At 46.7% G+C, this 23,295-nt stretch overlaps 1 protein-coding gene across 4 annotated transcripts in view; it reads left to right on the top strand.

Moving 5' to 3' along the window:
• Positions 1-23,295, top strand: part of HMG20A (high mobility group 20A) — a 194,620-nt gene that overhangs the window by 108,472 nt on the left and 62,853 nt on the right. For all 4 annotated transcript variants that reach the window (XR_010305318.1, XR_010305320.1, XR_010305319.1 and 1 more), the window contains one exon: positions 15,842-16,019. The gene's annotated coding sequence lies outside the window, so the exon portion shown is untranslated. The remainder of the gene's footprint in view (positions 1-15,841; positions 16,020-23,295) is intronic.

Genomic DNA, 23,295 nt, shown 5'->3' with positions numbered 1-23,295 from the left:
GGGCTGGAGACAGAGTATTTGAAGTGGAGATCAGGCAGAGGTCACACTGGAATGCAGAAGAAGAGGGAGCAGAAGAGGCTGTCCTTGTAGCCAGCCAGTGAATGACAGGACTGATGGATCACTGCTTGTGCAACGCAGCTGGTGTGGGAGATGACCCTTTGTGATCAAGGCTTAGTTTTGTCACTGCTCTTTGGCATTCATTTTAGAGACTTCAGAGTTCTCCTAGTGACAGGAAAATGCTTTATGGATCTCCTGTTGAAAGGAAGCTGTGATGAGTTACACACAGGCTCTCTTGAGGGAGTCCTTATCCCTCCCATCTGTGTCCTGATAATTCTCTGTTCTACTTCCTTCCTCACAACAGCAGTCCCAGCCTTTCTTCACATCAATGGCAGAGCTTCTTGCTGGGATGTTCTGCCCTAGCATGCATCAAGGCACCTTAGAAGTCCCTTGTGCTCTCTTTAGCATCTATGACACAATGTCCTAGTCACAGGGCTGCACAGCTGGTTTGTGCATGTTGGGGGCCTGTCTGTCACTGGAGATTAATGCTGCAAACAGAAATCAGCAGGCAGCTTGAGATGGGGCTGCAAGATGTCCCAGCCCATCATCCATGCATCTGATCTGATCTGTCAGTCAGTCTGCTTGGCAAGAGAGCAACAGCATAAGCCAGGCTGCTTAGCCAGATGCTGTGGCAGGTTTGGTGTTTCAGAGCTGTCAAGGAAGACAGGAGAAGTTTGGGCCTTTAGCACTCCCTTCGTTTTTCCAAGGTGAAGCTGCACTTTGTCTGAAGGGACTGTGCACAGCTCTGTGCACAAGCATCGAGCAGGTGGGCTTTGTTCTCTCTACCCAAGTCAGAGCAGCCCAACACTGTGCTCAGTGGTGCCCTTCATTTTCAGAGAGACCTCCTCATCAAAAGCATCTTGGTGGAGCCTGACAGCTGCTGGTGCAGCTGTGGATCTGTTTTCTCCACCGTGACCTTGGGAGACCTCCTTTGCACGTCCTTCTCTCGAGAATCACAGTGGGGCTCTGGTCTTGTTTGCCTTTCCTTTGGCTGAGTGTAGGGATTACTCTACTGAGGTTCACAGTGACACAAGAGCATGAGAGAAAGGTTCAATTCCTCAAGACCATTTTTCATGCCAGACCAGGACTCCAGCAGTGCATTAGTTAGTCATGCTGGGCAGCAGGGTGCAGATCTCTTCTCTACGTGTGTACCTTGCTGAAGTTTGGATTCATCCCATCGGAGCTGAGGAATGCAAATCAGATACAAGTGCAGCCATGTGTGCTGGTGCTGATGTTACAGCCAGGTAGCACATGGTCACTGCACTCAGGGAGGGAGAAATCAGCTCATCTGAGGCTGCTCACCTTCTGGCTATGCCCTCTCTCACCGCTTATAAAGTGAGCGTGGGATGGCTGCTGCCCTGTGCTCCCTCAGGTGTTTAAGGTAATAGAGATAACTGTAGGTCTCTGACCCTAGATAGGAGCCCTTTTTGAGTTGTGCTGAGAGGCAAATCTTTCATTGTGACACTGTGGCTTTTTGTTGTAGCTCCTGGTACAGCGTAGTGATGGGTGGATGCAGTGGACAGACTTGTGAGGGCTTGTGAAGTCCTTCGGAGCTGCAGGTGAACTTGCAAATGCTTTGTTTGCCTGGGCCTGCATAAGAACAGCTGCACTATGTGGGGTGGAATGGCCATCCAGGCAAGTTTTCTTTCTCCTGCAGTGGTAAACAGTGGATGCCTGAGGAAAAATGTAAGAGCAGAGTAAGCTTGCAGTGACACCCCCTTAATGTATTCTCTCCACCTCCAGAGATTTATGACTTTTCTAACCAAATGTAATTTCATTACATCCAGATGTAGATCTAGATGGGGTTTTCTCCCTTGAATTTGTGCTGCCACTTTTTCAGCCTAAGAAAATTTACATCATCCAGCCTCCCTGAAGCAAGGAGTTCCACTGCTTAAATCCTGTTGGTGTCCAAACCAGAAGATTTCATGTTGGCTTCACTAGTAAAGCAGACCTACTAACTCAGAGAGGTGGAGGTCCCTGGGCAGATACCACTGATGCTTCTGAAAACTGAATGGGTTTTAGTGGAAGTGTGCATCAGCACAGTGTTGCCTGTAGCTTACAAATGTCTTCAAGACTCCTGGCACAAATATTTCTTCTGAAAAACAGGCTCTGGTTTGTATCTGCCTGTGCTCCAGGACTCTGGGAGCTCCCTGAAGATGAATTTGCAGACAGGTGTTTCTTCAAGTCAACTGGGAAAGAGAAGTTTCTTTTTCTCCTGTCCTCTGGAGAATCTTCTTTATAGTTATACCAATTAACTCAGATTTCCATTAACCTGTAACATTCTCCTCACTGGTCTATGGTTACATTCAAAGTGCTGTTGTAGGTGCCTTCTGCCTATGCAGGGTCCAGCCATATTTGACAGCCTCTGCTACCTGTGTAGTAGGTGCCTTCTGCCTATGCAGGGTCCAGCCATATTTGACAGCCTCTGCTACCTGTGTAGTTGTAATGGTCTGAGAGTTACCTGCATCCCCACTCTTATGAAATCACCCAGACTAGACTCAACTGAGCTGGGAGTTAAGGAATGAAGCTTTATATTTACAGCTTAGCACAATATGCAAGCTATACATAGAAATACACAAGTTAAAAGTAATACAGAAACACAGCAGCCCTCCCAGAAATCAGTCCCCAGGAGGGGCTCTCAACCACCCTTCTGCTTTGTTTCCACACCTCTACCTTATCCCAGAGTATACTTTACATGCAAGGTGAGTTTGGAAGATTGACGAGGGAGGTTAGAAGCAGAAGGATTAGTTACACAGCAAAAGCTCAGGGAGGAGCACAGACCCTGAGAGACACACTCTGCCTTACCTATGTTTGTGCTCTCGTTTTTATACATCTCAGCAAGCCTATGAGTGAAGCAGACATCACCATTGTTTTCTTTTCACAGCCTATCACCTAACTTTTCTCATTCAAATATTCCCATTAGCCTCAAACTAGCACAGCAGTGCTAGAGCAACACAGATGCAGAAAAGGCAGATACTGGTTGTGTGCTTGATGGGCTCCCTTTGCCAGGCACTGAGGTGAGCACAGCACATACCTGAGGAGAACCTTGCAGTGGGACAACAGCAAGGGAGAGCACAGAGCTGCAGAGGGATTTGGTGGTGCAGAGAAATTTAAATAGAGGTTCTGCTGATACCATGGAGTGCTCAGCAGTCTCATCAATCCCTTGGACCAAAAAGCTAACACTAAAGCTGAAGAGAGTGCATTTACATTTCAAAGAGAGGCAGAAGGTATATAGGATGAGGAAGCTTATTCATTTGGTGATCCTGGGAGTAGGTTAAAGAGGCAAGAACTGATTCCTTTTCTCCTGAGCATCAGTCACATGTGCAACCCATGAGACTGTGCTTTCAGAAATACTTGGGAGCAAGAGGTCTCCATCAGGGAGACAACTCCAATGCAGGGTGCACACAGACTGATGTCACTTTGTCAAAGCTGCACCTGCTTATGCCAGCTCTGAGGGTGGCTGAGGGCCAGAGGGCACTTGGGTAATCAGATGGGAAATAAGGAAGTGACTTTAATCAAAGCTGAGAGACAACATGTGGGGGAGCAGTGGGAGGAACCACTCTGAGCCACTGGAAGGGTAATCTACTGGAAAAAATCATGGGGGAGGCTTTCTGTTGAGCACTTGAAGTAACAAGAAAAGAAAGGCTCAGAGAAGGCTGTGGGTCTTTGGGAGATGTGATGGCTCGAGACAGCAGCAGGAGAACAACCAAACTTGTCCTGTCATCACATTTCAGAGCCACTGTGGGCCAGAGGCAGAGCAGCTTTGGGGCAGAGTGACAGATCCCAACAGTGTGCCACTCTACTCATGGTGATGTGGCCACTCAGTGAGGGGTCTGCTCCTGCAGTGTGCCAGCCACCTTCCGTTGTATGCCAGAGGTCTTCCTGAGCCAAGAGTTCAGGGTTTGTCCCTATGCTGTTTTGCTGGGTTGGCACTGTGGTCAAGCCTCTGCTCCCTCTGGGTTCTCAAAAGGGTTGGTGATATCATGTGGGTGGCAGAGGCAGAGCAAGCCAGGAACCTTTCCGTGGTGTCTGCAGCAGTTCAGGCTCTAGGGTCTAGACATCTAACCTGTGAGTTTGTTCCACAAGCCTGACTTAGGCCAGTCTAGGAGGTGTGCAGGGGTATGTGGTTTTGGTGGTGTCTCTCACAAAATCCTGCAGGAGCATGCTTGATGGGGCTGCAGCTGGCCAGCAGCTGCAGACCTGCAGGTGTCATTTGTGGTGCTTTGGAACTGGTGGGATCCACAGAGCACGGAGGGCTTTGCTGCACCTCCTCACAATTTTTCTCTGAGCTTTGCTGCATAGCCTCCTGAAAGGAAAATGTGGAGTAAGGGCTTCTTAACTATAAATTCATTTCCCCCAAGTGAGCACAGGTTGAAGAAGTAAACCCTAAAGGAGCAGAGAACTAACCTAGCCTTCCTCTTCTCCTGGCTTAAGCCATTAGCTATAGACAGGAGGAAATACAGGAGGAGTGTTTGTGGAGGTGGAGGGGGAAGCACAAACTGAAGTAGAGGTTTGAGGAAACCATTTGAGACCCTGTATGATTGAGTCACTCGGAAGGGAGGTAGCCTGTCACACATACCCACTGTAATGAGTATGAACAAGCACAGAACAGCTGGCTGTAGCATATGGAGCATCCAGAAGGGAACAAAGCTGAAATAATTCCCTTTCCTCTGTTCTTTGCTTATCCTGGCCCTGATTCACGAGTGCACTGGGGACCAGGCTCATCTTTTGGCCTGAACTTTAGGTCTCAGTGATTTCCATTATAACAAGTTTCTTTTTTACTCTTGACTTAATGAGTTTTCTGTGCAGATAAGCCTCTGCCTGAGTGCTGTTGGGGTATAGCATCCCTTAATCACAGACCCTATAAGGGCTTTGTCTCCCCAGTGACCAGCTCCTGTGTGGAGCCCCGCTGGGAGTCCAGCATGCAGCCTTGCTCCTGGGTTGGAGCTGTAGATGGGTCTCCATGAAGAAGGCAAGAAAGAATCAGAGGATGAAGGCATCCTGTGACTCACAGCCAGCTAACAGTCTCATTTCTGGGCTGTAGTGTGTCTGCTTAGATTTTATCAGGGTTTTGGCTTTGAAATCATAGAATCACAGAATCAGTCAGGGTTGGAAGGGACCACAAGGATCATCTAGTTCCAACCCCCCTGCCATGGGCAGGGACACCCTACCCTAGTTCAGGCTGCCCACAGCCTCATCCAGCCTGGCCTTAAACACCTCCAGGGATGGGGCCTCAACTACTTCCTTGGGCAACGCATTCCAGCCTCTCACCACTCTTGTGCTGAAGAACTTCCTCCTCACATCTAGGCTAAACCTACCCATCTCCAGATTCACTCCATTCACCCTAGTTCTATCACTCCCTGATAGCCTGAAAAGTCCCTCCCCAGGTTTTTGTAGGCCCCTTTTAGATTTTGAAAGGCCACAAGAACATCACCTGGGAGCCTCCTCTTCTCCAGACTGAACAGCCCCAACACTTTCAGTCTGTGCTCACAGCAGAGCTGCTGCAACCCTCTGATCATCCTCGTGGCCCTTCTCTGGACACTCTCCAGCATCTCCACATCCCTTTTGTAATGGGGGCTCCAGAACTGGATGCAGTACTCCAGGTGGGGTCTCACCATAAAACAGTTTCTTCCATCTGCACGTTGTATGTGCTGTGGACAGGAGTGTAGCTGCTCCAGGATACTCAGAGGTGCCAGGTCTGCTTGAGCCTCCAGGAATAACTTTTCTAGTGTTCTCCACTTTGTTCCCATCTCCATCAGGAGCTGCAGGGACAGAAGGGCACAAGCAGATAAGTGTGCCCCATTGCCAGTATTTCTGTAGCAGAGCAGTGACAGAAGGGATGAATTGTGGCATAAGTGACATAAATGCATGCATGAAAAATATGAATGAGACATAAAATATCTCACCCATCATTTCTGGCTTTAAAGCCCAAGAGATGATAATTATCCCTCTTCCAGAGGGATGCAGTGGTGGAATCGAGGAGAGTCTGTCAGAAACCAGTAAGGGGAGGTGAGGGCTTCACAGGAAAGCAAAAATCCTTCTGTCTGTGTGTGCATAAGCATGCATGTGTGTGTCTGGGTTTTGCCACTTGCCCTTGTTTTGGAGTGAGCTCAGAAAGAAATTTCCTAAGCAATCTGTACCTCCTGCTATGCAAAAGCTGGCCTGAACACTTGTTAGGTTAGTAAAATGCAGCTTTGTAAGCAACTGCCTCATTTTAGATAAAAATCTGTTTGTGATTCTTTTAGGGCTCTTCCAATTTATTGGTTCCTCTGATATCCTAAACCTATTAGTTCTCAACCCATCCACAAAATCTTTCAGAGCAACAGGATAGACAAGACCTGAATATCTAATTGGGTAGGGAAAAAAAAAAAGAGAAACTGTGATGAAAGGAAATAATAAAAACTCCAAGCAGGAATGAAAGCCATCAAATAAAAAAACCCCAAACCCCCTCAAACCACACCAAAACCCACAAGCCAGAGGCTTCAGGCTCTACCTTTTATGCCACAAGAAGGGGGTGTAAAGGTACAGGTGTTTGCTTTGGGTTTTTCCTCTGCAGCCCCCTTTTACACAAAGCACACCTGAGCACTCAGGCTCCAGGGAACGGACTGGGACTGTACCCTGCAAGCGACTCATCAGCCGCTGGAACAGCATTGGCTGGAGAGGCAGCCTGAAGTGAGTCAGAGCAGCTGTATTGTGTGGTCATTTATAGCTAGCAAGTGCTGCTGCTTGGGACCCTGTGGCCTCTGGCTCTGTTTCTGCTGCTGTTGAGCAAAGGCCAAAAGATACAAGAAGAAACAGAGAGCCTGGAACAGGAAAGAATTTTTCAGCAATCCCCCAGTGCTGACATTCCAACTTATTTCCCGGCTCACAGGCAGCAGCAAAGCCTTGCTATTAGCTGCTATTCTCCAAGGTGCATTTCATCCCTATTCAAACACTCCTTCTACACCAGGTTTTTAATACAGTCTCCAGAAGCCTTTTTAATGTTAACATTAAAAAGATAATGAAAACAGGCAAACAGACAAATCATGGTGCCTGGTGCTCTGCTTCCTCATTGATAAAATGTGAGAGCAGCTTCCCCACTGCAAGATTTTGACTTTCCAGGCTGCTAGCCATTTATGTTTTTATTTATGAAAATGAAGGGGAAAAAAAAAAGAGCTTCCATCACAGCACCTAAGCATAATAGAAAGGGAAAGCTTTCATGCTTTCTGCATGGAGCTATGCTGTCAGGCTGTGTGAGTGGGCAAAAACACCATTTCTTTTGTTACAGCCCAAAACCTGCCTTCCAGTTTGATCAGAGAGCTCAAAACTATGTTTGCATTTGATAATATCCCTGTTCTGCTCAGCCACAACTTTCTGCTCTGTATCCTCTTTCCCTTTGCAATCTTTGGTTTGGGGTGGTGGTGCACCCCTGTCCCTGTGAGTGCTGCCTGCTTTGTTACTGTTAATAATTATCTGTATTACAGCAGCTATTAGAGCCCCCAACTGTTACAGGCTCAGTGCACGTAAGAGCCAATCTCTGCCTGAGGAGCTTAAGGTCTAAATAGGCAAGGCAGATAGTGGAAGTGTTATCAGTCTTACTTTCACAGAGAGCTTAAATGACCTGCCGAAGGTCACACGGGAGTCTGTGGTGGAATCATGACTGGAATACAGATTTGCCAGGTTTTATTTAAGCATCTAACCCAGGTTCCTTGTTAAGGGAAGCAGTTGTGAGAATGCTCCAAGTGCATGTTTGAGGCTGGGTGCAATCTGGGGTCGTGGAAGGAATTTGCATATGCCCTCCTGGTCCCAGCGTGTCTGTGAGGAGCTTTGGGTGCTCTAATAAATGCAGAGCTAGCAAATAGCAGCTACAAGATGCATGCTCACCTGGAGTGCACATCTCTAAGTAGTTCAAGGACAGAGCCTTCAACAAGGTAGCAGATGTTGTTAGTGCTCTTATTTAAACCTTCGCCATTCTTGACTACGTTACAAAGATGCATGCAACTCTTGTGAAATGTGAAGGATGGTGACTGGCCTAATTTGAGGCTAATGAGCACAGTCTTGTGGCTGGTGTGCCTGGTTGTCCAGAGAAGGGCCACAAGGATGATCAGAGGGCTGGAGCACCTCTCCTATGAGGACAGACTGAAAGAGTTTGAGCTGTTCATCCTGGAGAAGAGGAGGTTCTGAGGTGACCTTATTGTGGCCTTTCAGTATCTGAAGAGGACCTCCAAAAAACCTGGGGAGGGAGTTTTTAGGCTCTCAGGGAGTGAAAGGATTAGGGGGAATGGAATGAATCTGGAGATGGGTAGGTTCAGCCTGGAGGTGAGGAGGTTCTTCAGCATGAGAGTGGTGAGAGCCTGGAATGGGTTGCCCAGGGAGGTGGTTGAGGCCCCATCCCTGGAGGTGTTTAAGGCCAGTCTGGCTGAGGCTGTGGGCAGCCTGATCTATGGTAGGGTGTCCTTGCCCATGGCAGGGGGGTTGGAACTAGATGATCCTTGTGGTCCCTTCCAACCCTGACTGATTCTATGATTCTATGTGAGTTCTAGAAGTAGCACCCACCTATAAAACCAACTGTCCCACTGAACTTCCTTCTGCCAGAATGGTCTGTGAAGGGCTGGAGAAAATGGTGATCCTTCCTTGAATTCCCTTTTGCTAGGTCAGGAAAGTTCCCTAGACTGTGTCAGTGGTTTCTCTTGAGCAGACAGCCTGGGTGGTGGTTCTCTGTCTATGTTTGGCTGAAGGACACCAGACAGTGATTTTGACTGTCCTTTCTTGGACGCTAGGTACAGGTGAGACTCTTACATCACAGAATTAGCACAACCACCTTTCTTAGCTGCTTATTCTAAAAGACTTGTTGAAGAACAAGTATTTTCCTTAACAATTCTAATCTACTTTCCCATTGCCTGCCAAGTACAAAATTTAGTTTTCTTAACTGTCAGCTTTGATCTAGAATCTAATACTTATTAGCAATTTCAGTGCCTTCTGATGTATCTTTGGCTTTTAAAATTATTTCACCAAACTCTTTACATGTATAATTGAAATTGACTTTAATGTGAAACTCAACCCTGCTAGAGTCAATATTTCTGCAATCTGTCTTTGCTGGTTTCTCAAGGAAAATGTTTCTGTTGATGCAGAGGGAAGGGAGGGATGTGTTCTATATGACAGGAGTCAGGAAGCTCAAGACCCAGAGACCAAAGAACTTTGGCCAGTTCACAGGCTCACAGGATGTCAAGGGTTGGAAGGGACCCAAGGAGATCATCAGGTCCAACCCACCTGTCAGAGCAGGACCACACAATCTAGCACAGAGGAACACATCCAGACAGGCCTTGAAAGACTCCAGAGAAGGAGACTCCACAACTTCTCTGGGCAGCCTGTTCCAGTGCTCTGTGACCCTTACAGTAAAGAAGCTCCCCCTTGTGTTGAGGTGGAACCTCTTTTGCTGCAACTTACACCCATTGCTCCTTGTCCTATCCCAGGGAGCAGTGAGCAGAGCCTGTCCCCCTGCTCCTGACCAGCCCTCAGATGTTCATAAACATCATATAAAGTTGTGATTTAATGTGATGGTTTGGGTGTTACCCCCCCCACTCCCCAATGATGAATTCACTCAGACTAGACTCAATGGCTTTGTATTTACAGCTTAGCACAAGATACAAGCAGATATTTACAGTATATACAGCTATAGACAGAAATAGACAAGTTAAAGGGTAAGACAGGAACACAACAGCCCTCCCAGAAACCTGAGTCCCCAGGAGCGGCTCCCAACCACCCTTCCACCTTCCTCCCACTCCTCTAGTTTACCGAAGACTTTGTCTTGTGCCCAAAGAAGATTGGAGGGTCAGCCAGGGGGGTTAGGAAGCAGGTGGATTAATCACAGAGGCGGCAGGTTAGGTTAGAGATGCAGCCCAAAGCCCAGATAGAGAGTAACTGTCTTACCTATATTTACATTCTTGCTCTTATACATCTCAGCAAGCCTGTGAGTGAAGTAGACATCACCATTGTTTCTCTTTCACAGCCTATAATCTAATTCTTCTCACCAAAACATTCTAGCTAGCTTCAAAGTAGCACATTTCAGAAGCCTGTACTCACACTGTCAGCTCTCTCGGTAAGTGCCGTACTTAGGTTACAGCTCTACAAAGCTTTTTGAGACATTTCAGCCTTTGAGTAATATTCATTTGAGAAATGGCAGCCTTTAAGTAATATTGGTGGTGTCCCAGGGTAGGGAGGATCCCTCCCCCTTGCAGAATAAACTCACTACAACACGGGGTTTTTGGAAAGTCAGGGGGAAATGAGATTGTATTTCTTATAGTTTAAATGTAGCAGTGTAAGGAGAAATAAACCAGTAGAGAAACAGAATAACCTTAACAAAGATGGGGAAAGGGCCAAGTGGAGGTGAAGCAGCAAAGCAGCAGCAGCCAGAACAGCAGCGGGGGAGGATAGCAGCAGGCGCAGCTGAAGCGGCAGAAGCAGCAAGAGGAAGGTCCAAGCTGTGCTCCCAGACACAAAGCTCTTGATGCTCCAGTGAGATGCTGTTCTCTTATCTATCCTTGCCATTCAATGGCCTGTCCCTAGAACGTTTACCTCTCTGCTCAGAGCTTCCACTTCTAAGTTTCTCTGCTCCCAGTATTTCTATGTCTGAGCTAGAAATCTACCTGAAACGGCCACACGTGGTTTCCTGAGAAGCCAGCAGGGTAGTTTGGGTTTTGGTTTTTGGTTTGGGTTTGTTTTTTTTGGATGGCTGAATTTGATTAAGGCAATTGAGTTAATTGAACTGTGAAGGCAGCCATCTGAGAGCTAATGCATGCTGCTGAATGCCATTCCTTTCCTTTATTTATTTATTTGAGCTTTTTTCTGGATACTTGTTCTTAGATTAAAGTCATGTCTATGGCCACATAATTTCTCTTCAGCTCCCTTTTGTAGCTTACCTTTCAATTAATGTGTTTTGGCCATTGTTTTAATTTAAACCCCCCCTCATTAAAAAAGCTTTTAGCACACAGTGAAAGGATGGTAAGTGGTGTGGTGCTCTAAGTGCCTCCCTGTGTTCCTTAGCCTGGAGAAGCCTCAAAATTGCTCCTGAACAATCCCATCCTCTTCCTCTGCATCAGAGGCACTTCCACTAGCTTAAAAACATTGTTTTTTGGGATTTTATTTGTTTCAAATGCAGCATATAGAAATGCCCTGTGGCACTTGGAACACATTGGGAGATGAGTCAAAAAGACACAAAGCTTTGCACCACAGCCTCCTTGATCCAAGGATGAGATGTGCTGTGGTCTAGTTGATTGGATAGGGCTGGGGGATAGGTTGGACTGGATGATCTTGGAGATCTATTCCAACCTGGTTGATTCTATGATTCTCTGTCTGTGGTATACTTGCTATATGATCTTATATAAGCTGGTGAGAGGCCTGGAACACAAACCCTATCAAGAGAGGCTGAGGGAGATGGGATTGTTTAGCCTGGAGAAGAGGAGGTTCAGGGGTGACCTCATTGTTGTCTACAGCTACCTGAAGGGAGGTTGTAGCCAGGTGGGGGTTGATCTTCCAGACAACCAGCAACAGAACAAAGGGACACAGCCTCAAGTTGTGCCAGGGGGAGGTATAGGCTGGATGTTAGGAGGGAGTTCTTCATGGAGAGAGTGATTGGCATGGAAATGGGCTGCCCAGGGAGGTGGTGGAGTCACCATCCCTGGAGGTGTTGAAGCCAAGCCTGGATGAGGCACTTAGTGCCATGGTCTGGTTGATTGAATAGGGCTGGGTGCTAGGTTGGACTGGATGATCTTGGGAGGTCTCTTCCAACCTGGTTGATTCTATGATTCTGTGATTTGATTAGCCTTGGGAAATGCAACTCCACATACAAAGGATCGTGAACGTTCCCAGTTACAAGTGGAGACACTTTGCCAATGCTGTAATAATTTCATTACAGTAAATCTTTAACTTCTAGCATATTTCAAACGAAATATCAGCGCTCCTTTCAAAGCCATCAAGAAGACAATAGGTTGCTTCCTTTTCAGCTTTGTGGTTATAAATGATTATTGGAAATACTTCTGCCTTTCCAAATACTGTAACATTAGAGATGGCAAATAAAATTGTCCTTCTCCAGGATGTCTTTATTTCCTGCACTGAAACAGAAGTTAATATATTTTTGTCAATAAGCAGAGATTTTGCCTTATGAAGATGCAGCATTTTAGCTACAGGTTAATCTTGTAGAAACAACATTATTTAATTTGCTGCTGCATTCAAGAGATCTGTGCAAACAACTAAATAGTGTTGTTGTGTGCCTTTGTGCCACTTTGCTACTCTCTGTATTCCCAAACAATAACCTTTTTCAGAACTGGTGCTCTTCAAAGCTGTTCTGTAGTAACCTCTACGGTGTTTTGTCAGCGTGCTCTCTGACAGTGAAGTCCACCAAGAGCTACTGACAGACTTCTGCGAAGCTCCTTGTGAGTCTTTTGACCTCAATGATTCATGCAAAATCGTTTCCCCACTCATTTTGGAAAACACTAAATCTTCAGGAGATGTATCTTGAGTGCTCAAGTGCTGCTGTTGCCATTGAGCGAGGAAAAACATGGTAGTTCTTAAACCAAGTAGGAAAAAAGGTAGATCTTAAACCAAGGGGGAAAAAAGGTAGTTCTTAAACCAAGGGGTTAAAAAAGGTAGTTCTTAAACCAAGGGGGGAAAAAGGTAGTTCTTAAACCAAGGGGGGGAAAATGTAGTTCTTAAACCAAGGCGTTAAAAAAGGTAGTTCTTAAACCAAGGGGGGGAAAATGTAGTTCTTAAACCAAGGGGTTAAAAAAGGTAGTTCTTAAACCAAGGGGGAAAAAAGGTAGTTCTTAAACCAAGGCGTTAAAAAAGGTAGTTCTTAAACCAAGGGGGGGAAAATGTAGTTCTTAAACCAAGGGGTTAAAAAAGGTAGTTCTTAAACCAAGGGGGGAAAAAGGTAGTTCTTAAACCAAGGGGTTAAAAAAGGTAGTTCTTAAACCAAGGGGGGAAAAAGGTAGTTCTTAAACCAAGGGGGAAAAAAGGTAGTTCTTAAACCAAGGGGAAAAAAAGGTAGTTCTTAAACCAAGGGGAAAAAAAGGTAGTTCTTAAACCAAGGGGAAAAAAAGGTAGTTCTTAAACCAAGGGGAAAAAAAGGTGGATCTTAAACCAAGGGGAAAAAAAGGTAGATCTTAAACCAAGGTGGGGAAAAAAGGTAGTTTTTAAACCAAGGGGTAAAAAAAAGTAGTTCTTAAACCAAGAAGGAAAAAAGGTAGTTTTTAAACCAAGGGGTAAAAAAAGGTAGTTCTTAAACCAAAGGGAAAAAAGGTAGTTATTAAACCAAGGGGAAAAAAAGTAGTTCTTAGGCCAAAGAAAAAAAAAAAGTAGTTCTTTAACTCATTTTTTTATGGGACTTGGGATGCATCCAATGATAAGTATAGGGAGAGAAATACTCTTTGGAGATCAACAGTCTCAGAAAGTAGGATAATCTGGGTGAAATTCCCTTTTAAAAGTAGTTAGTCTGGCCACCTGCCTTTTGGATGCCAGTGCCAGCTGATACCATTTCTGTGTGACATTTGTAGAGACATTCAGGGTCCATTGGTCTTGAGACTGCTATACAAACACGAACCACTGCTGTTTGAGATCACTCACCCAACACTCAATCTCAAATAACAAGGTAGTCTGGGGAAATGAAGCAGCCTTTGCAAGGCAGCCTGAGTCACTGGGCTGTCTCTGGGGGAGTGAAGTGCCTCTCTCCGTCAGTTCCAGTCCTTTGACTCACATTCATCGATTGCCCCCATTGTGGCTGCAGGGTGAGAGGGAGAGCCTGTGCTTGCTTTTGATGGGATCTGTCTTGCTTTTGTCCCCCAGAATTCTTGTCCCTTTCTTGTCCCTGGCTGTAAAGGAACTCATTCTTCCATGCTGCTGGCAGCTCTCCTCCTGTGCCTGAGACCAGGCAGGCATCCTGGCACAGGCAAGCCTTAAAGGCTGGGGTTTCCCTCCACACTCAGGCAGCTGAGACTGTGAAAATATTGGCCCAATACTTCGGGGCAGCCTCCAGTTGGAGGGCCCCTCCAGAAAGATCTGCTACCATGGTTCAAGCCCCTCTTTTGCACACAGTAGCATTAAATCTTTGCAATGAAATGAAACAATCCTCTCTGCAGCAGTTGTTTGCCTTTTGTATTATCTCAGTAAACTCCTGCAGGATTATTCTTCCTTGCCTTTCTTTCCCTTTAGTAGGTTACAAACACAAGAAGAAAGCTCTGAGGCAACATCAAGCAAAGCCACCTCCATGGCTTCCATCTCTGGACTGCAGCCTGGTGCAGGCTTCATACAACAATTAAAAAGATTTTTCATCTTCCTGGTGGAAGAGTGTGAATGATTTTTATTAAAAGTTGAGGTTTGTGCTGGTTGAACTTTTGACTGAAACAAGGTTTAATCAGCAGTTACACTTTTTGGTGAGGTTAGGTTTTTTTGCCCTCTCTTTTCCCTTCTCTCTTTGATTCTGTCTTCTTTCTGTAGTGATGAATGAATGGGGGGAAAAAAAGAGGTGTATTCAAAAAGAAGGGATGCTGGGCTACCCTTTGTGTTGGGATTAGCTGGAGGGAGTAAAAGTGTGCCTCATGGTGCCTGTCTGTTTCTACTGTATTGAAGAAATGGATCAAAGGCACAACATCTATATGGCCAAATGTATCATTAGTAAAAAAAAGCAAACAAAGTAAAGGGAAATGTAGGCTGAGAGCTTAGACTATGGAAATCTCCCAAGGGAAGCAGTTTAATACCTGCTTTGGGGGTTCTAGAGTGAATGAGGCATACTGGTGAAATTCAGGATTTGTTATCTTTAAGTCACTTATAGCTAAAACAACCTGCTGAGGAAGAATCAGTCAGTCAAATGTGCCTGAGCAGGAAATATTGTAGACCAGTACTTCAACTCTCCATGTCATAAATGGGACTCCTGAGGGTGGGTTTTCTTACCTTTGTTTTGTGGAGGAGCTGGAAGCCTGCAGCTTCCACTGAATTTGGTGGGGCTTGAATGAGGTCCCTGCTGAGCCTACAAAAGAGGACAAGAAGAGTGGAAACCTTTTGCATCTCAACCTTGCCTAAGGCACTGGTTCTGGTGCGTGCTGGTCGGACTTCTGACTCACTGGCAGTGTTTAAAATGGAGACCCAGGCCCTGCAAAGCAGCTGCTGCTACTGTGAGTCGGGAGTCAGGCAGAGGAGGATTCTTCACTAAAGCTGATTTTTGCCCAGCTCTGGTTCCTCACCCTCACAAGTATTCAAAGTTAACCAAACTTATTTCATAACAGAAAGATGATAAACAGCCAAGACCTTCCCTGAATTACAGGCTGGTTGCAATGGAAAGTAAATGTGTGAACCCATTTCAGAGCAAGGGGCTGCCAGTGGGCACCCACTGGAATGTTAAGAGGACGATTTTCTTGCTGATGAAATGCTGCTTTGCTCAAGGGACCATATTATTGCTGTTATTTATTATTTATGCACTGCTGAAGGTGTGCACAGTGCTTTATAGTGCAATAAAAAACAACGACTGGTGTCCAGTCCCTCAGGGTCCTGCGCCACTGCCGAAGCATGGCAAAGGGGCAAGACGAAGGGCTTGATTCTCCCTTTGCCCTGGTTACAGGGCATCTTCTTCAGCCCACTTGGCTGGGCATGTTGGAGTAGCTTTGTCACCATTTTGCATGCTTGTCTGTGATGGTGTTTGCAAGGGTATGTGCCCTGTTTGGTATGCGTTGGGAGTCTGGAGGCAGTGGGAATGAGTGAACAATAAAAGTGTCTCTGTCACAGCCCCAGGTTTTTTTTTTTATTATTATTTTTACAGATTCCCAGCCATCTGCTGCCTCACCAGCTGCTCACAGTGCAACACAGAACTTATCTCCATTCAGCAAGTCAACCCCTCAAGGAGAGCAGGGCCAGTGGGCTTGAAGGTGCATGACTGACCTCCTGTGCGCTGTCTGCAGGACACAGACCCAGACGTGGTGCCAAGCCCCAGGAAAGCTGTGAGTAAATGCAGGGAGAGGGTGGAAGATCTGAAGTTCAAACACATGGCCTCGTGTTCACTGCTTCCAAAATACTGCCCACAGAGATGTGCTGGCTCAGATAGCTGTGGTTGGAGGACTGTTGGCTTGAGAAGACCATGAGAGATGGCCCAGCCCCAGGCTTGACAGGTCCTCCAGGTTGACAAAGAGGGAGGAGAAGGTATGCCCAAGGGCATGTAGAGGTTCCAGGTCTCTGGGCTCTGTGCTGCTGACAGCCCTTTGCCATGAGGTTGCTTTTGCTGTGGAAAGGGAGCTGAGCCTCGTGGCAGCATAGCTGGAGACAACAGGGAGAGGGAAGCAAGTTCTGCCTTATGGGAACTCAGCAGCTACCAGCACTTATAGGGCAGCAGAGAGACGCAGACGTCAGGGGTTTGTGGGGCCAGAGGGCCCAAGAGCTCCTACTGCTGAGGAAGTGGTGTGTGTTATTGCTTGCTGTCTTAAAGGCATCTAGCTGAGGATGTCCTAATGGCATTAAATCTTGCTTTGATAATCTCCTTGGCATCAAGCCAGCTGACCCAAATGCTCTCTACCCATACCTCTTGATCCCTCCTGTGCCTGCTCCCCAGCAATGGGGGTGATGCTGGAGCAGGTGAGGGAAGAGAAGCCAGGAGGAGTGACCATGTTTCCTCCTCTATTCCCAGAGAGCTCCTCTGCTTTGCTGTGTGCCACTTCAGACCACTCAGAGCCCCCTCCTTCCTCCTCATGCTTTTATGCATTTTCCAATTAAATTTCCTCCATGAGAAGGAGAGAGGCACTCTGAATCCATTAGCATTAGTAATTATGCAAATGCTTCAGGGAGTTGACTGCCCATCATTACATATAATTAATGTTTCTGGTTATGAATGGAGGGTTTGTTACTTTTCCTCCCCTTTTGTGCTGGAATGGGGCGGGCTAGAGGTGCAGAGGGGGCGATGTTGCTGTATTTAATTTGCATAATCAGGAGGCCTGATTTGGTATGCATGAGGGTAGGGGCGGGGGGTCCTTCTCCAATGTGCACTCTATTAAGCTGGCATCAAGTCTCAGGAGGGAGATGCAGAATGAAGAGTGAGGATGAGTGCAGCACAGTGACTGCAGACAGCAGGCTCAGATTTAGGAGCAGGAAAGGAGGTGCCCTTGACCTGTCTCAGCTCTGTACAGGTGTCTTATGCCTGGATGTGCTTATCCTGTCCTTTTCCTCTATTCTATGATAGAAGTCATAGAATGCTTTGGGTTGGAAGGGACTTTTGGCGGTTATATAGTCCAGGCCTACCCCTGCAGTTAGCAGGGATATCCTCAACTAGATTAGGTTGCTCAGACCCCTTTATGCCTGACCATGAATGTTTTCAGGGATGAGGCCTCCACCCCCTCTCTGGGCAACCCATTCCAATGTTCCACCACCCTAATAGTAAAGAACTTCTTTGCTGTGTCAAGGAGCTGCATCACCTGAGGATTAAAATGCAACTGCTGTGAGTCTGGAGGCAAACCAGGGCAGGGGCAGCAGCTGGCATGTAGAGAAGAGTAGGGCAGTAGGAACTGTAGAGCACTCTGAATGCAGGGACACTGCATTATAAGGTTGCTCAAAGGTCTCCCTAGAATCTTCTCTTCTCCAGGCTGAACAACTCCAACTCTCTCAGCCTGTTTTCACAGCACAGGTGCTCCATCCCTCTGATCATCTTTACTGCCCTTCTCTAGACCCTCTCCATCAGATCCCTGTCCTTCTTGTGCTGATGGTCCCAGAGCTGGACACAGTACTGCAGGTGAGCTCTGAGCAGAGTAGAGAGGCAAAATCACTTCTTTGATCCTGCTGGCCACAAGTGCTTTTGATGCAGTCCAGGATAGAACTGGCCTTCTGGGCTGCAACATCATTGGCTCATGTCCAGATTTTCATCACCAAGTGACATAGGGAGTCTGCAGAGAGATTCTGTTCCTGGCTTTTATCTTGGGCAGCAAGCCAAGTCTACAATTTGTAGCCTCCAAGATATGTATACACCACACATTGCAGAGCTGGACCCCAGACAGCACTAGGGGAACAGGCTTGGAACTGGGAGCAAGACTCAGTACAGCCTTCTTGTGCCTCATTCTCACAGCTATGCAGAGATCTGGACCTGAGTATCTAAGGAGGCCTGTTGATACTCCAAGCTAGGAGCAGGTGTTGATCTGATGGAGGCTAGGAGAGCCCTGCAGAAGAACCTTGCCAGGCTGGATGGGTGGGCAGAGGCCAATGGGATGAGATTTAACAAGGCCAAGTGCAGGGTTCTACACTTGGGCCACAACAAGCCCAAGCAACGCTACAGGCTGGGGACAGAGTGGCTGAGTTGTGTAGATCTTCTGAAAGGAGTAGAGGAGTGGGCAAACCCCAGCACATTCAACTTACACAAACCCCTCAGACTCCTGATAGTGAGGAGTTAATGAGAGGACACCAGTTTTGCTCTAAAATCTTGCTGCAATACTGGATTCTATTCTTGTCAAGGTTTTGTTTTCACTGACTTGGAGCTGCTTTGGAGATTTGTAGTTCCAAAGTTCATGGTGTTCAGTACTTTGTAAAGCACTGGTACGTGGCCTGCTGCTAGGGAGAACCACTGGGGAAGGATGTCAGACCTGCAGAGTCTGTGAGGTGCACAAAACCAAGAGATCTGATTAGCTTACACCATCTCTTAAGGATGAGAAAGGTCCCAGTACTGACCAGGCAGGTGACCTCCAAAAGGTTGAGTGAAATCCCAGCAGGCAATTGCTGGGAGTAGAGCAGAGGTCTTGGGGAACCACATGATGAATAACCTCTGTAAAACAATAGGAGCAAAAGATGGTGCTTCCTTGTGTAGTAGGGAGGGAGCTTTCTGGCTGTGAAGTGAGATGATGTCAGCATCTCTGCTCTCTTTTGCTTTCAGTGATGCTCACCCTACAACAGAACAAGAAGAACAAGGTCCCCTCTGCGCTGTGCTTGGTAGCAGCTCCACAAGGGTCACATCGCTCTTCATGTGGTCACTCTCTCTCCCACTCCCTCTGACATTGTGCTTGCATGTGTGGTTGGGTCAGGCTGTGTGTGCAGCAAGGACAAACACAGGAACACACACATGAACACATGAGGCATGCAGTGCACGTGTGCCCAGGCACTTGAGGCTGCTAAAGGCAGAAGTTAAATCCCACATCAAAGCAGGGAGCTATCGGAGCAGCGCTGTTCAAAGGCAGCAGCTTCCTTCCTGGGAAAGACAGATTGTCACTTTGATTAAGAGATTTTAACAAGAGACAAAAAAGAGGGAATGAAAGAATGGAGAAGAGAGAGGTTTCATTTATACCTTTTTTTTTCCCCCTTTGGCCATCCAAATGAGGTTTTAGTTTGATGAAAAAAAAGACCCCAATATAAAATAAGTTTAATGTAACAATGAATTATTTAAGGGAGAAGAAAATACAAGCTGCTGCTTAAAAAAAATAGGAAAAGCTATTATTGAAATGTCAGAACAAATACCCAGCTTGATCTGCATTAATATGATAAATACTAATATATTCATTTCCCCTGGTGCTTCTGGGCTTGCAGAGGTACATCTGCAGTGCGTTGCTTATGGTAATCAGGTCACAGCTTCAAAGGGAGGCATGCAAGGTATTCTGGGTGATGTTGTGCAAGCTGCTGTGAGGTGGATCGTTGAGGAGGGCTGATCAAGGGTCTTCTGGAAGACCTCTGATTGCTGAAAGAGTCTGAAAAGCTTGTCATGTTCTTTGATTGACCACCAGTTGTGGGACAACTCTGGTGTCTGGCTGTCAGCTTCACAGTTGCCATTTGTCCGTAGACAGCTTAGCAAGAGAAAAAAAGACTGAGATGGAGAAAGCAAATGAGCTTCTAAACCTTCTGTCTCCACAGCCTAATTACCAGCATCTCTGTGGCTGAAAATGGAAACCACAGGCAAGCTGTGGAGCACAGCTGCAAGTCAACCACCACCTCAATTGTTTCCAGAGTCTCAGAGTGAAGTTCTAGGAAACAGTTTAGTGGAGCTGATAGCTTGAAGCTTTAAGAAGCTTCACACAAACATTTATGTGTTTTCTAGCAGTCTGGCAAGTGCTGGTAGGTGGTTTTGGTAGGGACAGCTACTTCCTTCTCCTAGGCAACATCTCTGCCTGCCTCATCCTTTTTATCTGTTGGACAAGAAGTTCTGCTGCAAGATGCATGAGGCTTGCTGGTGTCTGCACCACCTATGCCCTTGAAAGGGTAACCTGGACATCCAGATCCCTTCTGGATTGCATTTCTTTTCTATAGCCAAGGAGTAAGTTTAGACAACTGTGGTTCAGCGAGGCAGCACAGAACCAAGCAGTTCAGAATTAAGAGAGCTTATTTGGGAGCGAGGTGGCACAGAAGGTGTTGAGCTGTTGTTTTCCAGCATTAGAGCTGACAGTTGACTGGCACGTTGGGAGTGTGGGATTGGGATGCAAATGAATTGAGCTGGTGGTCTGATTGGTAGAATGAGGAGAAAATGTTGGAGAGAAACGAGAGGGACAGTTTTAGGTGAGAAGATTGGAGTAGAGAGAAGTTCATAGGGAAAGAGTGGAGGAAAGAGTTGGGAAGTGTGTTTGGAAGGTGGTGGGAGAGTATGGTTACCTATCAACGTGGCAAGCTGCTCTGAGATAAAACCAGGAGACATTCAGTTAAGCTTTAACCTTTTTGGTCACAATTTCTTAGTAGCATTTCAACTGAATTAATGTATTGCTAACCTACCCTGAATGCTTTCCCTGGTGAAACTCCTGTTGGGTACCACAATGAAGCTGTTGCTTCCTGAGACATTGAGCTCCTCCCAACATTGCCTGCCCAGATCATAGGCTAAAGCACAGTTCTGTGTTGTTCCTATGCCCACCTCAAGGAAGGAGTTCTGCCATTCAAGGGAATGTGGCTGGTTGTAGTGTTCCCAGACAGGTAAAAGAAGTGTCTAGTTAGAGATCTGCAGAAACTGTCTGGCAGTCTGGACTCGCTTGAGAAGTTCCTCTTCTCTGTATGTGTGTTCCTTCATGAAATGCTTTCATTTCCAAGGAGCACCATTGTGCTTTTCTGGTATATCTTGCTGACAAATGCATAGAATCTTGGTCTCTCTCTGCTTCTGTCCCTGTTTCCCTCCATTGCCTAAATTTGAATGTTTAATGTTGGCTTTTGGGCACAAGCATGCTGTGCCCAAGCTCCAGAGCAGTTCCTCAATGAAAAGATACATAAGCTTTGTTGTTTAGACCATTCTTTTCTAAGGACAGCCCCAGCCTTTCAGATGCAGAAGGTGAACTCTCCCAGAGGCCATTTTCAATCCATTCACTGGGAAAATGTGATTGCTTCTTATTTATGGCAGTTAAGTATTCCTGCTCGTAGCCACTGTAGATGTTCAGCATTTAACACCATGAATGCAAAGACATAGAATGGTTTAGGTTGGAAGGAACCTCAAAGTTCATCCAGTTCCAACCCTCTGCCATAGGCAGGGACACCTCCCACTAGAACAGGTTGCTCAAGGCCTCATCCAACCTGGCCTTGAACACCTCCAGGGAAGGAGCAGCCACAGTCTCCTTGGGCAACCTGTGCCAGTGTCTCACCACTCTCACTGTAAAGAAGCCTTTCCTAACATCTACTTTGAATCTCCCCTCTTCTACTTTAAACCCATTACCTTTTGTCCTGTCATTATGAGAGCTTGTCAATAGTCCGTCCCCAGCCTTCCTATGGGCCCCCTTCAGATACTGTAAGGCCACTATAAGGTCTCTTGGAAGGCTTCTCTTCTCCAGGCTGAAGAGCCCCAGCTCTTATAGCCTGTCCTCATAGCAGAGGTGCTGCAGCCCTCTGAGCATCTTCGTGGCCCTCCTCTGGCCATTAGGCTAAATGCACTGCATAAAATCTTTATGGGGCTGCAAACAGCACCCAGAATGTTTCCAACTGCTTTGGTGTGGGTCAGGCTTGGGTCTTGCCTCTGCCAGCCAGCCTGCCCCAGCTGTCCTTGGGAATCAGCCAAGATGCATCAACACCATGGTGGCCTTCACAGGGAGAGGGGCCTGGGGAACAGAAAATGAGCTGGCCTGCCTGCTGGCAGGTATTGCTCTTGCCAAGACTGGCCTTGGCCACACTTGGTGGCTTTTGCTGCATCAGTGCAGATTTGGGGGGGGGGGGTAAATATAGGTTGCAGCTGCTTCAGAGCTGCTTTCCTCAGTATCAGTCTCAGATAAACACAGCTTAAGAGAAAATCAGTTCAGAGTGAGCTTTGTCAGCTTCAAAAGAGATTCTGGTCTTGTCAGTCAGAGGAGACTGACGGCTGAGATTACTGACAAGAGCAAGGCCTGTGGGCATTAAAACAGATACTGGTACTGGAACTCAGTGTTTAAAGCTGAGATTTAATCTGCAATGTGAGTTTGTTCAAAATCCCTCCCCCCTTCCAGTTTCTCACTCCCAAGTCCTGGTTCCCATGGGCATGCTCAGCCTCCTGTGCGCTGTGTGCTTGCGTCAATAATCCCACATGCAGAGGTAAGCAAGAGACCTGGGCTCTTCCTTGATCACCCTCTCTATCTGTGGTGGTGTGGCTCAGCTGTGTCCTCACCCATGGATGGAGGCAGGAAAATTCTCAGCAAAATGAGTGCCTGCTGTCCCCACAGACAGTGGCTGGGGTCCCAGGGAGCCCATGGCAGGGTGTACGCAGCTCAGCAGCTCCTCTGTGCAGAAACCCAACCAATCTCCATGGTATTGCAGCATGATGAAAACCACTCGTGCCACCTAAAGCTCACTAACACCTTTACTTGCAGTAATCCACACCACCATTAGCCATCTGTGCAAGCTGCAGGTATGGTTCATGGCAAATGAAGAGACAAAGCTGAAACCCAGGCTCTGGGTATCTTTATTGCTTTAATAAAAGGCTGTAGAAGGCATTTAAATAGCCTCCTGAGGAGCATTGAAAGGGTATTATTCCCACAAAGTAAAGTCAAAGGCCACAGTTCCATATTTCATGATACAGAATACAACTGGTTGTGTTTGTGCTGCAAGGGAAGTGAGCACAGCCCTGAGTGACCTTCCAGAGTCCTTTCCTGCCGTGTCTGAGGCTCAATGACAAACCTGAGAGTTTCTCCCCGGGGCCAATCTTATTTTTGATTGTTCCAAAACTGTGTCCTGAAATGTGGAGTGGCACATCCACAGAAAGTTAACAGTTTGCAGACTTTGCTCTTGGTGGAAGCTATAATGTGCCTTTTGGGAGTGTCCGTGACTATCTGCAGTAAAGTCATAAGGACAGTTTTACATCTGTAAAGGACATGGACCTGATGG

The sequence above is a fragment of the Pogoniulus pusillus genome, chromosome 17 (genome assembly GCF_015220805.1).
Source record: "Pogoniulus pusillus isolate bPogPus1 chromosome 17, bPogPus1.pri, whole genome shotgun sequence".
NCBI classification, from domain to species: domain Eukaryota; kingdom Metazoa; phylum Chordata; class Aves; order Piciformes; family Lybiidae; genus Pogoniulus; species Pogoniulus pusillus.
The sequence above is the reverse complement of the archived record's forward strand: the minus strand, read 5'-3'. Positions and strand labels throughout refer to the sequence as shown.